The sequence below is a fragment of the Nycticebus coucang genome, chromosome 3 (assembly GCF_027406575.1).
Source record: "Nycticebus coucang isolate mNycCou1 chromosome 3, mNycCou1.pri, whole genome shotgun sequence".
Taxonomy (NCBI): Eukaryota; Metazoa; Chordata; class Mammalia; order Primates; family Lorisidae; genus Nycticebus; species Nycticebus coucang.
This window is the reverse complement of record NC_069782.1, coordinates 11916543-11932340: the sequence shown is the minus strand read 5'-3', so window position 1 is coordinate 11932340 and position 15798 is coordinate 11916543. Positions and strand designations below refer to the sequence as shown.

The 15798-nt window shown below is 49.3% G+C and overlaps 1 protein-coding gene across 2 annotated transcripts in view; it reads right to left on the bottom strand.

The window, feature by feature from the left end:
* The window catches only part of MYH9 (myosin heavy chain 9), a 91882-nt gene extending 77931 nt beyond the window's left edge, over nt 1-13951 (bottom strand). The window contains exon 1 of one of the 2 annotated variants that reach the window (XM_053585780.1): nt 13695-13951. The gene's annotated coding sequence lies outside the window, so the exon portion shown is untranslated. The remainder of the gene's footprint in view (nt 1-13694) is intronic. The other variant, XM_053585781.1, reaches the window with a different exon arrangement.
* Nucleotides 13952-15798: the final 1847 nt, after the last annotated feature.

Here is a 15798-nt window from a genome sequence, read left to right as displayed (position 1 = left end):
TAACCTGGTACTATGCTGGACAAATTGTGTATAAATAAAACATATAGGGTGGTGCCTGTGGCTCAGTGGGTAGGGCGCTGGCCCCTTATACCAAGGGTGGCAGGTTCAAACCCGGCCCCAGCCAAACTGCAACAAAAAATAGCTGGGTGTTGTGGTGGATGCCTGTAGTCCCAGCTACTTGGGAGGCTAAGGCAAGAGAATTGCCTAAGCCCAGGGTTTGGAGTTTGCTGTGAGCTATGATGCTATAGCACTCTACTGAGGGCAACAAAGTAAAAAACTCTGTCTCAAAAAAAAAAAAAACAAAACGAATAAAACATATAAAGAATAAAGCTGACTTGGCACCTGTAGCTCAAGCGGCTAAGGCGCCAGCCACATACACCAGAGCTAGCCAGTTTGAATCCAACCCGGGCCCGCCAAACAACAATGACAACTACAACCAAAAAATAGCCGGGCATTGTGGCAGATGCCTGTAGTCCCAGCTACTTGGGAGGCGGAGGCAGGAGAATCACTTGAGCCCAGAAGTTGGAGGTTGCCGTGAGCTATGATGCCACACAGCACTCTACCCAGGGTGACAGCTTGAGGCTCTGCCTCAAAAAAAAAAAAAAAAAAGAATAAAGCTGAATGATATAGAACTCCAAATCCCTGCAAGGTATTTTCTTCATTCCACGGATAAAGAAAACTGAGGCACAAAAAGGTTATGTGACTTGCCCAAGGACAAAGAGCCTGCAAGTGGGAGAATCAGGATTAGGACAGGTGGTGAGTCCACAGCCCCTGCCTATTGACCTAAGTTCTAGAGGTGCACACACCGTGGTGAATAAGCCTGAGAAGACAAAGATGTGAAGCCATCTACCCAAGGGCACACGGAGTGCAGTGACAGGTGCTGGACATTGAACCATAATGTATTCAGGTATGAATATATTCACCTTGCCCACCATAGGCAAGGCAGGGTGGGAGGGTCCTGGTGGCAAGGCCTCTCTAAGAGGATGCCAGAGTGCTTATGTGCTAAGGTGTCACCCGTCTGGTAGGAACAGGGACATAAGCTAAGCCTTAGGCAAGACAAGCACCAACTGCAGCCATCCACCACCCCGACCACAACTGGGATTCTGGTTTCCTACAACTGTTATTCCTCACTGGTGTAAAACCCCACCAGAGGGGAGAAGCCACCTCCAAGAACACTTGGTCTACAAGCTCTGGGAGGATGGCAGGGCAGCCCCCTTACTCAAGTGTTTTGATCAGAACTGGATCCTGGGAGCAGAAAGTAAAGTGGGACAGAGAAAGAAAAGGTGAACCAGGGCAGGCGGGGGGGCACTGTGACATTTATTGGGGGCCATCATAACTAGACAGGATGCTGAGTGCATTGCAGAGAACACTAGAATGGGTTTATTAGAACACTAGGTGGGTTTTATTAACCATAGTTTACAGATGAGGAAACCAGAGAATCGTCCTAAAGGGATCGGTCTCCCTTCCACCCACCTGAAGGAACTATCCCTGGATTAGACACCCCTTTGCTCACACACACACCTCCTACGCTCTTCTCCCATTATGGATTGAATTATGTCCCTCCTACCAAAAAAATGTATACGTTGAAGACCTAACTCCCAGTACTGCAGAATATGACATGGTGTTTAGGGATAGGATCCTAGGGTGGGCCCTAATCCAATGTGACAGATGTCCTTATACGATGAAGAAGAGACAACAGGGGCTGGGTGCACAGCAGGGAGACCATGTGAGAAGCCAAAGAAGAAAGGCCTCAGAGGAAACCGACCTTGTCCACCCCTTGATCTTGAACTTCCAGCCTCCAGAACTGTGAGAAATAAATTTCTGCAGATTAACCACCCAACCTGCAGCATTTGTTATGGCAGCCCCAGCAACCTAACACAACCCTCATGTGATTTTTGTTTTTCATAGAAAGCACTTAATCTTTTTTTTTTGAGACAGAGTCTTACTATATCACCCTCAGTAGAATGCCCTGGTGTCACAGCTCACAGCAACGTCAAACTCTCGGGCTTAAGCGATTCTCTTGCCTCAGCCTCCCAAGTAGCTAGGGCTACAGGCGCCCGCCAAAACACTTGGCTATTTTTGTTGTTGTTGTTCTCATTGTTGTTTGGTGGGCCCTGGGCCGGTTTGAACCCACCAGCCCGTGTGCATGTAGCTGGTGACCTAGCCGCTGAGCTATAGGTGCCGAGCCAGAAAAGTACTTAATCTTGACCCTCCTCAAGAGCCTATTTGTTGCCTGGTTCCCTCACTGGAATGCAGACTGCAGGGTCTTCAGTTGCTTTGCTCAAGGATGCACCTCCAGAACCTAGAACAGTTTCTAGCTCAGAGCCTGCAGGTGACACATATTTAGTGAACAAACAAACTAAATGAAAGTGGGAATTAAATTAAACCCTGAGGCTGCTTCTGAAGTCACCCACTCCTCCCTCCACCCCACTTCCTCTTGCTCTATCTCTGTTCCTTGTATCTATCTCTTCCCGCCCCCCCCCATATAATGGCTAGAAAACAAGTAAAAATAGTATTAAAATGTTATAAATTTGAAGTTAACCTCTAGCCTCGATCCGCATCAAACAGTAGTAGATAAGAAAGGTGACACTAAGAGCGAACATCAGGGATCTACCAGGTGCTGAAATCCTCAAGTTACAGTTTATTGTTAACACTAATTGAAGTCAGTATGTTAGAAAGAAGGTTAAGGTTTTTTGATGTTTGTGCGCATATGTAATTGGGAAGGGTTAACTGTGGACCATGCTGGTCAAACATCACACCTCAGGCCTAGATCTGTTCCAAATCCCAGATGCAGGCTGGAGAGGTTGCAAAACCTGAAACTCCTAAGGGCCATGGAAGTGTCCCAGCGACCGCTCTGGACCCCCAGCCCTCTTCATGCCTCAGCACTCTAGACAGCAATAAGTCCTTGGCCCATTTCTGAACAACAAATGACTTCTACCCTGCTGTTTAAGAAGACAGACTTTAGGTCAGACTGATGTGTCAAGAGCTGGGCTGAGGGAACAGGCGTGGCAGGGGGCTGGAAAGAAGAAGGCCTCTATGCCTGACAAGGAAGCCATTTCTTTGGAATGAGAGAAAACACTAGAGCAGGGTCTCTAGCCCCTCAACCATCCATCTGTCTAATCCCCTTAGTGGCCTGGCCCAGCCCAGCCCACCCCAAAATACTTCCTCACTACAAACATCCATCCATCTGATCAAAAGCAGCCCCTGAGAGTCTGAAACTTGCTCTTTACAACAAAACTAAACTGTTGCAACTTGTTGCTACAATTCTCCCAGCACCCTGGAGCCGCAGGAGAGCCCAAATCACCTGCTAGTGGCTTTTGGACATTTTGAAGACAGCCCAGGAGGTGGAAGAACACATTTCCTAGGAAGTGCCGTAAGGAAGCAGCCTTAATGGGCCATCTTGTAATCCTCCTGCCTCCACCCTCAGCTTCCTCCTACCCACCACACCCTCTGTAGGGTCTTTCTCTGTAAGGTCAGGTGCTATTTCCTTAGCCTCCCTGTTGGTGGAGTCCTTAGGAGAAGCTCTGCTCCCTCGCCCCCTCCCAGTGGGTTTTCTGGGGTAAGCCGTAGGCACCATACATACCGGGAAAGGGAGGAACAGATTGAAGAGGTTTCTCCAAAAAAGCCCAGAAAGATGCCCCAGCTCCATGCTCCAAAGATTTCTCACCACTAAGGACAAAACGGTTTACTTGTTTTCCACCAACTGGGACCAGGCGCGGGAGCTGCCATCACTGTCTCAGTCTGGTCTATCACAGCCACAACACCAGAGTGAAGTGACCATGTTCCTAGGTCCAGACTGTGAGCCCTGCAAGGCCAGGGGCCTGCAACATCTCATTCATCTGCATCCTGACCAGCTGGAAGTTTCTGGCCTCAATCTAGAATAGATGTTTAGCAGTGGGGGCTGACACCTACCAGCTCCTTGGGAGGCTGAGGTGGGAGGAATGCTTAAGGCCAGGACTTGGAGATTAGCCTGGGCAACAGAGTGAAGTGCTTCCTCTAAGAGTAAAAATTGAATTAAAATTAAAAAAATAGATTTTCGGGATGCATCGGGTATTTGCTAAATGAATAAATTTTCAAAAGAGTCACTAAAACTGGCAGTATAAATAATGGTTTTTTTTCTATAAGTGGACCATAACATGGCCACTGCAATATTAATATTGTGGAGGCCACTGCAACATAGAAACTTCATTTTGTAGTACGAAGTGAATAAGTCAAACACACGACAGTATCTTTTCTGGTTATAATTTTGTAAAATATGTGTGTTTTGGACAGAAAATCCTGAAAAATTCAGACGGTGGATGGGGCGAAGGGCAAATCTGCTTTTCACCAGCTCTTATAATGCTTATGCTATAAACCCCCCCTCCCTTTTTTACTTTAAAGAGGAAACTGATTTCAGTAACAATTATGTCTCTCTCAATACCCCAGGAAAAATCTCATCCCAACTCCTTTGCCTGGGAATAAAGAGGCAGAATTCCCAGCATCCATCCAGAAGTTAATGAGCTGGGAGTGGAATCCTGCACTCCCACATTTCCTAGGAAGTAGGGTAAGGAAGCAGCCTTAATGGGCCATCTTGGCCTATGAAGGGGCTGAGGCTGGGAGCGCCTGAGGAGGAGAAGCAACTTTCTATCAACCCCAGGTGATTCACAGGGCCTTGGCCAACCTGAATCACCCTTGAACAAAGCTTCACCGGAGTCTCAGCAACTGAACAAGGTCCCAGCCCTGCTCCCTGGACTTGCTGTGCCTCGTGTCCCTACCTTGCAATCAGTTCAGAGTTGCCTCCTCCTGGACCCCCAGAATCTATACCTGGTGGGAGCATCAGCTTCCGGAAACAAGGGCTCGTATTTCCTTCATCCCTATATGTCCCCCACTCAGCCAGCCCAGTGCCTTACACATAGAGTAAGTTCATAAAGTCACCACTGAATGACTAAGGATTCAATGGGTGGACAGATGAAGGAAGGAATGCAACAGTTTCACATGGGCTCATGTCAAGAAAAGCCCACTAATCAAGATGGCAGCAGGCCCTCTGACTAGCTGGTTCCCCAGCAGGCACTGCTCAGGGCCCAGCCAACAGCAGGCCATTCCCAGGGCCTCGATTCACACCAGTGGCCAGTCTTGTAATCTGCTCTCCCTCAGGACCAGCTACATTCATTTGAAAGACGGCTGATTGAGGTTAAAGGTGAAGTCAGTAGCCAAGGCAACACCGTGGACCTGGTGACCTCGCTCTAAGGAGCAACCACAGGGTGGGGTGTGAAGCCCCTCTCTGCCGCAGCCCAAGGCTCTGCCCGTTGAATGAACTCTCAGCCACTGGCGAGAGAGGAGGCCTCAGGGACTCATTCAACTTCTCACCCCCAAATGAGGATAGGCACACGGGGGAAAGAAGGGCATCTGCAAGGTCACACGTGGGTCTGGAGTGACAGCACCAGAGTTTGAATCCCTATGTGGTATCCTCAACTGCAAATGGGGATAATTTCCTACCTTGTGGGAAACAAGAATTAAATGACAGGATCCATGTAAAAACACTAGCACATGTCTGGTTCGTACAAGTGCTCAATACAAGCTATTTTCTTATTAGCAGAGTGAGATTCAACCCAGACATCCTGATTCCCAGGCAGTGGCCCTTCCTTCCTTGCCCTCGGTCATGTCTGGCCCCCTCCTCTCAGACCCTCCCAGCCTCCAGGAACCTGCCTGGAGATGCTCAGAAGTCTCTAGTCACTCAGGGTAGCATGGGCCTGCCTCCCGTCAAGTCTCTCAGCATCCCCACTCTCTATTATAGGGTAAGGCTCCTTAGTGACAAGGACATGTTCTCAGCCCTGCATCCTTGTTGATGCCCCACTGAGCACCACACAGGGCAGGCCACTGAGCAGGAGCTTATAGAGTCCCTGGAGGCAGTTCTCTAATGCCAAACAGTTGGGTCTTACATATGAAAATAATAATATAAAAACTTTAAAATGCCTCCCTACCACCACCTTTCTCACCCCAAAGATTCCCAGATAAGTACCCATGTCAGTGTCCTATAAAATGAAGGGATCACCAAGTGGCATTCAAAGGGTTAGACCTGAACCCCACTCTTGCAACAAAGACCCAGGGCCGACTGGGACAGTGCCCACCAGCCTACCACCAGGGGAGAAAGAGGAAAAAAGACCCAGCCTCTGACCGCAGTGTCCTTGCAGTGCAGTGAGTTCCAAAATCTTCTTCCCCATTCTAGCCCAGTGAGATTAAGTCACCCAAACTGTTCCAAATGCCTCGTTCTTTATGTTTATCAGACAGGAAGCTGCCTTCTCCAGCCCAGTGACTTAATGTAAAACACAGGAAATGCGGTGGCTTCTGAACACAGACAACTCTAAATAAGGGTGCCTCTAACGCTTTAAAAAAAAAAAAAAAAAAAACACTTAAGCCAGCTCAGATCAGCATAACAAGTAGAATTGGTTATTTAAAAAAAAAAAAAGCACTAGTTGCAGGCCCCAGAAACTAAACTTCAACATCAACGCCAGGCATGTTCCAGCACGTTCCTCAATCATCTTAGTTATTGTTCCTTGAAGGAACAGACTTGCTAGATAAATACAGAATCGTGAAAACTTGAACATGTATTTCCTTCCACCTGAGGACAGATGATGTTGATGATAACACGAAGGAGAGGAAGGGCAGGAAGAGGACAGCTAGACCTAGCCCATGTCACAAGCCTGCACTACCCCAAGGGAGCAGGCATCTCCATGGTGCAGACGGGGACACCACGGCCAGCAGCAGGAAAAAGGGGGGAAGACTGATCCCACCTGTGATTGACCTCAAAAACCTTGTTTTGGTTCCTTCTGCCGCAGGTTTTATATTGAAAATACAACACATTGAGTGCCCAAGACATTAAATGACCTGAAGGTACTGAAAAATCAGGATCAGCTAAAGGACAGTTGAGAGCCAGTACAGCTCTCTGAATGTCCCACCGCTGTCTGGCACCACCCCATGCGAAATATTGATTTTTTTTTTTTTTTTTTTAAGCTGTGGGAACTTTCAGCCCAAATGGCCCTGTCCAACTGGGAAGTTCAGAAAAGTCCAAATACTTCCCACCCCATTTTTTAACCCTAATGCCTTTCTTAAAAAAGAAAAAAATTAAGGGATTAGAAGAATAGACTCTCAAGGAAAGACTAAAGGAGCTAAATACTTTTTGCTTGGCTAAACAGCACATAAAGGCAAAGAAAGGGACAGTAACTATTTTAAAAATGCTTTTAAATGAGGCCTCCTGATTTGGAGAGAAAGGCCCAGGGGTGGCGTGAAACCAGGGGCCAAGGTTTCCTACCTCCTCATAGAATGAGCTTGAGTAAATCGCTCTTTCTGTAATTGAAAAAATATGTTTTTTTTTCAATTATCTCCGAGATCCCTTCCAACTCTGACATTCTATAATCCTAAGTAAATTCAGCAGGGAGGTTTTTATTGTTGTTTCTGATTTTTCCTTTAAGCAGGGCATCACTTAGAATTTAGAGCTAAAATGAAAGAGATAGGAAAACCTACGGCTTAAGTTCCCAAAATGTAAATAACCTTTTAGTCAGGGACAACCTTCTAAACCAAAGAGATTAGCTTATAGCTCCCTCAACATATTAAACATTGGATGCAGAGACATCATGCTGGCACATTTCCCTGAGATGGTCCCTCTTTCCTCTGGGAAGTGCCATAGGATCTTAACGTCTTCTGAAAGGCACCAAGGGAGTGAGGATGGAGAGATCAGCTACCCTCCCCCTCCCCACAGGCCTCAGCCCAACCTGCACAGGCAGGAAGCCACACCCTTCCAGAAGGAGCTTCCTGGGCTGGAGATGCAAACAGCTGCTGATGGAGCTCTGGACCCCAGCCGAGGGCCTTTACTCCACCTGCCTCAGCACTGAATCATCTCATGCTTGAGAAACTCAGGATCAGAATGCTACCTGAGTAACTCCAAGAGAAGCCTGCTGTAGTGACTTTTTAAAGGAACATGCATCAGACCCAAGCGGGCAACTCCACTTGTACCTGCTAAGTATTTGGTACCATCCAAGCACAAGAAATGGGGAGGTGGGAGGGTCAGATAGGCCCCCACCCACCCCCATCCCCATGTGGTGGCAGGCCCATTTTAGAGCCAGGCTCATTGTGTGGACTCATGTGTGACTCATGCCATTCTGGCAGGAGGCTGCTTTGCAAGGACTGGCCCAGTGAGGACTCTGAAGGGGTCTTCCACAGACTTCAGAGGGAAAAAAGCAAGCAGAGCCAGTAGCTTCTCCAGTACCCACACTGACCGAGGCCAAGGGCAGTCTTCCTTGAGAAGAGTCAGGGGTCTCCAATTCAAAATGCCTCCCTGATCACATTTTCTCAAGAATTTGAGCTTTTCCACTACTGTTAATATATAAAAAACATAGGCCAGATGTCTGGGAGACACCTGGGAACAGAGTGGAAAGGGGCATACTAGTGTATGTCATGATCCCAAGTTATAAGAGAAGAGGGCAGGAGTTTGAGAGTCTGGGTTAGCCTTCAGGTTGGGACAGGCTTCCCAGGTCAGGACAGCTTATGGTTGGGAGCCAAGTGAACTGTGGGAGAGTCTGGCAAAAGGGCATCCTGAGATACTTCCCCACCCCCACTCACATAACAAAGAGAAAGCAACCATCTACTAGTTCCCAGAATATGAGGAGTAGATCGGAGTCATTTGCTTAAAGGGTTGCTCTCTCCAGTGATAATGTGACATCATGGGGGATCTTAAGAGTTCTGATCTCAAAGGGCAAGTCAGTCCATTTGTAAGATCCTTCCTCCTTCCTTACACACAGTAGGCATTCATTATGAAATGTGAAATCTAAAGAAATGCATTTTAGGCTCAGTGCCCATAGCACTGTGGTTATGGCAACGGCCACATGCACTGAGGTTGATGGTTTCGAACCCAGCCCCAGCCAGCTAAACAACAATGACAACTGTAACCAAAAAATAGCTGTGCATTGTGGTAGGTGCATGTAGTTCCAGCTACTTGGGAGGCTGAGGCAAGAGAATTGCTTGAGCCCAAGAGTTTGAGGTTGCTGCGAGCTGTGACGCCAAAGCACTCTACCAAGGGCAACATAGTGAGACTCTGTGCCGAATGAATAAATAAATAAATAAATAAATAATAAAGAAATGCATTTTAAAAGTTAGGCCTATAAGATTGGCCAGCTGCCCCTTATTTTTATAGTTAAGAAAAATAAGAAAGATGGCTCAGCGCCTGTGGCTCAAGCGGCTAAGGCACCAGCCACATACACCTGAGCTGGCAGGTTCAAATCCAGCCCGGGCCCGCCAAACAACAACAGCTGCAACCAAAAAATAGCCAGGCGCTGTGGTGGGCACCTGTAATCCCAGCTACTTGAGAGGCGGAGGCAGGAGAATGGCTTGAGCCTAGGAGTTGGAGGTTGCTGTGAGCTGTGATGCCATGACACTCTACCCAGGGCTACAGCTTGAGGCTCTGTCTCAAAAAGAAAGAAAGAAAGAAAAATAAAGATCTAAATTTTTGACCATTTAAGGACAAATGGGTACCTATAAAAGGGTATTTGGTGAAAAGTAACACTCCAACTCCCGCCACCTGGGCCCTATGAGACAAACCCTATTACCAGTCTCAGTATCTTCCAGAAATACTGCAGGCACAGAGAAGCAGAGGTAACGTAGCTTGTTCTACACTTCTGACACATGTTTTACACTAATTTGTATCCGGCTTTTCCCCCACTGACAACATATCCTGGACAGCATCCCCAAACAGAACATATAGATTGGCCTCATTTTTGAAAGGCTACAAGGACTTCCACTGCACAGCTGTACTATGATTTCCTTGACCTTTTTAATGGGCAGTTAGCTTGTTTGCTGTCACTCTCTATGACAATGCTATGATGAATATTCTCAGACACTTCCTTTTGCATGAGTTTACCTGTGGGATAAATTCCTAGAATGCAGTCAGAAGAAATAGGGCTTGATAGATATTGTCAGACTACCTTCAAAAAGGAGAGCTGTGCGATGCACACCCCATCAATAAGGTACAAGCATGCCTAAAGGAGTAGGGCATTTTGGAGAGTTTACTGAATTTCTCAGTTCCCCAGACATCTTTGTGCATAACTGGTGGGCACATAAACTAGTACAGATGTCACTATAGCACCGTATGGCACTTTCTAGCAAAATCAAACCTTTTCTTGACCAGAGTCACAGCTGGACACCGGGTCACCAGTGAGTAATTCAGTCACCCCTAGACCATGGGCAACCAGGTTTTAGAACTAAAACCACAGTCAGTCTGCACAGCTTCCAGCCAGACCAGGGCCCTGAGAGAGGTTACTCAGCTCCACATCACCAAAAGCATCCAAACACATCAGTGGATGGGGCCTGTCACCACTTGTGTCCTTACCACTTGAATGTCATAGTGCACAAACACAGTATATGCCACCTTTTTAAAGGTAGAAAGAACACAGAGCTAGGAGCCAGGAAAATAATGTACCCACCACGTGCACCCCCAGATTCCCCACCTGACAACACAGAGTTAAGACTGATTTTATATTTTTTTAATGTATATAATCACTATATATTAGAACATTTACAACTATTTTTTTAGTTCTCAAATCTAACCCTGCAGGGTAGGTATCACGCTTCCACATTACAGATGAGGAAACTGAGGCTGAGGGAGGTTATACGACTTGCCTAAGGTCACCATGCCTAATAAACAGCAGCATCAGGATTTGAACTCTGCCTCTCTCCAAAGCTCATGTTCCTTCCATGACCCCACTCTTCCCTGCTGTAAGGATGGGGTTCTGTAAGTTACAAGAGCACTGCAGCCCAGAGAGCAGCCAGGGCTCCATTCTGTTGACAACAGAGGATTCATGCTCAGGGACTCAGGGGCTCAGGGGCTCAGCGTACCAAGGGTTAAGCCTGAGAGGCAGCGACTCTCTGGGGCTGCACAAAGGGAAAATGCACTTCCTGCCCCAGTGGGCAGAGATGCGGCTTTATGCTCAGTAAATTAGGACGTTTGTTTAATTAAGACGACACACAGATTTTGTTATTCTAAATATTTTTGGAACATGACGCTTGGGAGGAAGCTGTCAAGGCATGGATTTTCTTTTTTCTTCTTTGCTTTGGGTTTCTCTTTCTCTCCCTCCAAGAGAAGGGTAGGGCCAGGCTTAGAGGAAAACAACAGCCCACCCCTCCTCTCCTTTTGAAATAAAGATGTCAAGCTGGTAAGGGCTGTCTTAAGTACTTTATTGAAGGATTAGCTGGAAGAGGAAGTGAAGAAAGCACAGCCTGCTTGGTTTCTAGCAATACCATACCAGGCTCCACAACAATGCTGCATTTTTTTGAGTGTGCTTTCCTTCTTTAAAGAGCTAACAGATCCTTGTTTTGTTTTTTCTGGAGCAAGAATAGACGAAAGGCAGGCGGTGATTACCATGCATGCTTCATCTACAATAGAGAAGTTCTCCCATCTCCAACCTCTTAGGTTAAAAAGTTTAAAAATGAAAGCAAGCAAGCCAGGGCCCCAACCTTCTCTCTTCTCTCCTCAGGGGCCCTTCAGACAAACAGCCCCACAAAATGCCCTTCCCCATGGGCAGGAGAATGCCCCAAATCGGGGTGCCGATGCCTGCTCTCCCAGCACCCCAATCTACCCACCTGTTCTGCCAGGACTTGCTGAGTGTGAAGAGTGAAGCTCTTTGGTATCACCCCACCATCATCTAGGGGCACACTGGCTCTCCAATTACACTGAGCAATCTTTTGACGTTTTAATTACCCCCCAATTATCAACTAAATGACTCCTCACTTTCTAAGGCCTCATCCTTGCCTCAGTTTGCCAAATCTGCCACATGCTCCTCTTTGGTGGCAGCTTCCCCTTGCCCCAAACAGAACTGGCTCCTATTGGCCTTGAAATTCCTCAGGTCCTTTGTTTAGGGCATGCTTGGGACACACATCACAGGCTGCCTTTGTATTTCAGTCATTCTGCCACTATTTCCCCTTGAGGACTGAAAACTCCCCAAGGGCAGAGGCTGGGGCTCCTTTCTCCCAATCCCCATGACTCACAGTGCCTTTCTGGGGTCCCTGTCATCTCTACCTCACATTTAGAGTCATCTACAGATTTGTCTCAGCTCTCCCCTAAATGCCCATGGGCAGGGGCCAGGTCTTACTCAACATCACACCCCCCACCACCACCTGGCAGAGTCCCTGGTACAGAGAGGCGTGTTAAATATTTGCTCAATTACACATCTGTGCACCCTCCCCCATCCATAGCAGCCCTGTCTACGAATTAACTGATATTAATTGAGTGATTGTCTAACAGGCCTTAAAGCAGCCTCCCTCCTTACAAAAAGGAAATACTAAACCTCAGGTGAGGTTATCAGGCCCGGCCCAGACAGGGCCTCAGAAATGGCCACAGTGTTGCACAGTATGGAGAAGGAGCTAAGGTTCTCTTCCCCTTCAGCAGTTACTCAACAGTTACTTTGAAATCCTGTTAAACCCAGAAAAGGGCGCAGTGAACCGAGAAGTGGTTGGGCCTCTCAATTGCCCAGTCGAGAGAGCTGCCTGTTTCCAAGACCTGGGACTTCCCAGAGCCTTCTCCCTACACCGGCTGGGTGGAGCCTTGGCAGCAGCCCTGGCACCAACCCCGCCCCTCGCCCGCTTCAGGAGAGCCAGAGAGCTAATTCTGGAGGGTACTCCTCTCAGTTTAAAACAGCAGGACTCCCTTGGAGGGATGGGGGTGCTGCAGTCCTGCCCTGGGCGTGGCCCCAGGACAGCATGGGGGTGAATACCCCTGAATCGGGAAGTGGGGAGAAGAGGTGCAGAAAACCCGGATCTGGTTCAAGGAGTTAATATGCAATAGCCAGGGCCTGGTCCTAGCGGCGTGGACGCTCCCGGCCCCCAGGCGCCCTGCCCGGGCTCGGCAGCCCCCGGCGTGGTGGAATCAGGTGCACGCCTGGGCAGCCCGGACGGCGGTCGGCTTTGCGGGATTTCCTCTCCAGCAAAGAGTGAGGGGCTGGGGCGAGGGTGGGGGGCGGTCTTCTGCCTCACCGACCGGTCTCCGCCTGGTCCCTCTTCCCCATCCACCCACCCGCACCTCTCTTGGCTCCTCCGCGGCCCGACGGCCGGCAACCAGGCAAACGAGGAAGTGGGCAGCGAGGGCGGAAACCCAGCCCGGCGCAAAGTCTGCGGCAGGGCTATCCGATTCTGACTCAGGAGGACGCCCTGACAGCTGCCAAACGGTCCCCGCCTGCCCGTTACCTCCGTGCCCAAAATGCCTGGTAATCTGCAAAGGAGCCGCTGCCCCCAGCACCCCACTTCACCCGCACGCGTTCGGCTGGGCCCGCGGGGCCGCGGCTCCCGGGAAGGGGTTAAAAAGTTTGCCCAACTCGCGCCCGGGCGCGGCGAGGGCGGGGCGCGTGCCCCCGGCGCAGGGGGAGGTCGGCTCCCGGGTGCCCCGTCCCGGGAATGCGCGGGGCGGAGGTTGGGGGCTGGACGGCGTGCCCCGCTCCCCCAGGCCTCGTTCCCAGCCCTTCCCCGACTCCGAGAGCCGCGCAGGGCTCCGGGACCCTCGGGGAAGGATGCTGTGCCCGGGTCCCGGCCGCCCGCGCTCGCGCCCGCCTGCGCAGATCGCCGGCCGCGATGAGGCCGAGAACCACACGTTGGCCCGCTCGCCCCAGACGCCGCGCGTCTCGTCGCCGCCCTAGCCGGCCCGGCCGGGGCAGAACCCGCCGGTGGGGCTCGCTCACCTGAACCTGGATCTGCCCAGGGGAACAGGCGCTGCTTCTCCCGAAAGGACTTTCTCGAGCGCTCCGGCGGTGGCGGTGTGGGGCGAGCACGCGAGGCGGGAGCTGCAGCAGGTCAGCCTCGCTCAGCCTTCCGTGCCCTGCCCAGGAACCGCGGTGATCTGCGCGCCTCACCGCACCCAGTTCGGCTCCTCGCCGCCTTCCCGCCCCGCCCTCTCAGCCGCGGGCCCATTCCAAGCCCGGCGCCGGCTCCGGGGCGGAGCCTGGCGGGACGACCCGCCCCTCTCCACGACTCACCCACCCCAGCCCGCACTTGGTCTTGATGGACAGAGATCTTCTCCTGTAGGAAGGGCGTGGGCGGAGCCTCTAATGGAAGAGGGGTGGGGAGTCATCCTACCCGTCGGTCCCCATCACCACCCGCTTCACCTTCCCCCGCGCTTCCTCGGCGGGAGCCCCGCCTTCCAGGGCGGGTCCAACCGACAGCCAGGTTTTAGGACAAAGATTGACACAGGGTGAGTTCAATCAGGAAGCCGCAGCTCAGGGTGCGAAGGGCTTCGGAAGGGGTTTTGGTACTTTGCTTGGTTCCTGGCGAGGCCAGGCGGGAGCAGACGGGGAAGGTCCCGAGCTCTGACTCCCCGCCCCATGAGCTGTGTTTTCTGTATCTCCTGTCATCCTACCAGAAGCAAAGCTGTTAAGTACCATATAAGGGAAAAGTGCTATTTTACATAATTGTGATGGCTGTGAGGGCGGGCATGGATCGGCCCTGGATTCTGTTCTGGGCGTTCTGAGTTCGATTCTTGACCCTATCTCCTCGGAGTCAGCATGCGGCTGTCGTTCAGCCTCCCAGCCTTCGCTCTGGCGGTTCCCTGTGCCTGGAATGCCCTTCCAAGCCTCTCTTTACCTTCACTTCTTTAACTTGCATACATCTTTTCAGATACTTGTTACAAATTGCACTCTTTTTTGGGGGGGGGATACTGTCCACTACAAGAGATTAATTTTTTTATTTTTAAAAATATTTTACATGTATCTTTCAATCAACCTAGAATTTATCTTGTTACAGAGAGAAAGAAATATAACAATTTTTGTAATAGCCAAGTGTCAAAATACTATTTTCTCCGCTGATTTCGGGATGCACTTTCGGCCCCTATTGAACTCTTATATACATATACTTCAATCTGTTTCTGAGTTGTATCCATTGATCTTTCTGTGTGTACCTCTGCCCATTTCACAAGGCTGTAATAACGGCAGCTTTGTAATACATTTTATTTCGATGAGAGAAAATGTCTTCCTCATTATTCTTTCCTGTTGAAATGTCCCTGCTATTGTGACTAGACTATTTTTCCAAATGAACTTAGAGGGAGAAAGGAAAAAGAAAGCTAGGAAAAAGATTTTGCAACTCAGTAACAAAGAATTACTAGCAACAGTATATAAAGATAGCTTACCAATTTCTAAGATAAACCCCAAATAATCCAAAATAAAAATGAGCAAAAACAGGAACAGGTAATTTATTTATTTATTTATTTTGTATTTTTTTATTTTTTGAGACAGAGTCTCAAGTTGTCACCCTGGGTAGAGTGCTGTAGCATCACAGCTCACAGCAACTTCAAACTCTTGGGCTTAAGCAATTCTCATGCTTCAACCTCTCAAGTTGCTGGGATTACAGGCACCTGCCACAATGCCTGGCTATTTTTTTGTTGTTGTTGCAGTCATCGTTGTTGTTTTTAGCAGGCCCAGGCTGGGTTCCAACCCACCAGCCTCCGTGTATGTGGCTGGTGCCCTACCCACTGAGTACAGGCTCCACCAGAAACAGATGATTTAAAAGGAAGAAATATAAACAGTCAATAATTATGAAAAATAAGCCATAATAAATGCAAACAAAACATGGGATGCCATTTTTCACCTATCAAATTTTAAAACAAAAATAAGAAAGAATACGTTCGGCGCCTGTAGCTCAAGCGGCTAAGACGCCAGCTACATACACTAGAGCTGGTGGGTTTGTATCCAGCCTAGGCCTAACAAACAACAAGGACAACCACAACCAAAAAACACCCGGGCGTTGTGGCGGACGCCTGTAGTCCCAGATACTTGGGAGGCTGAGGCAAGAGAA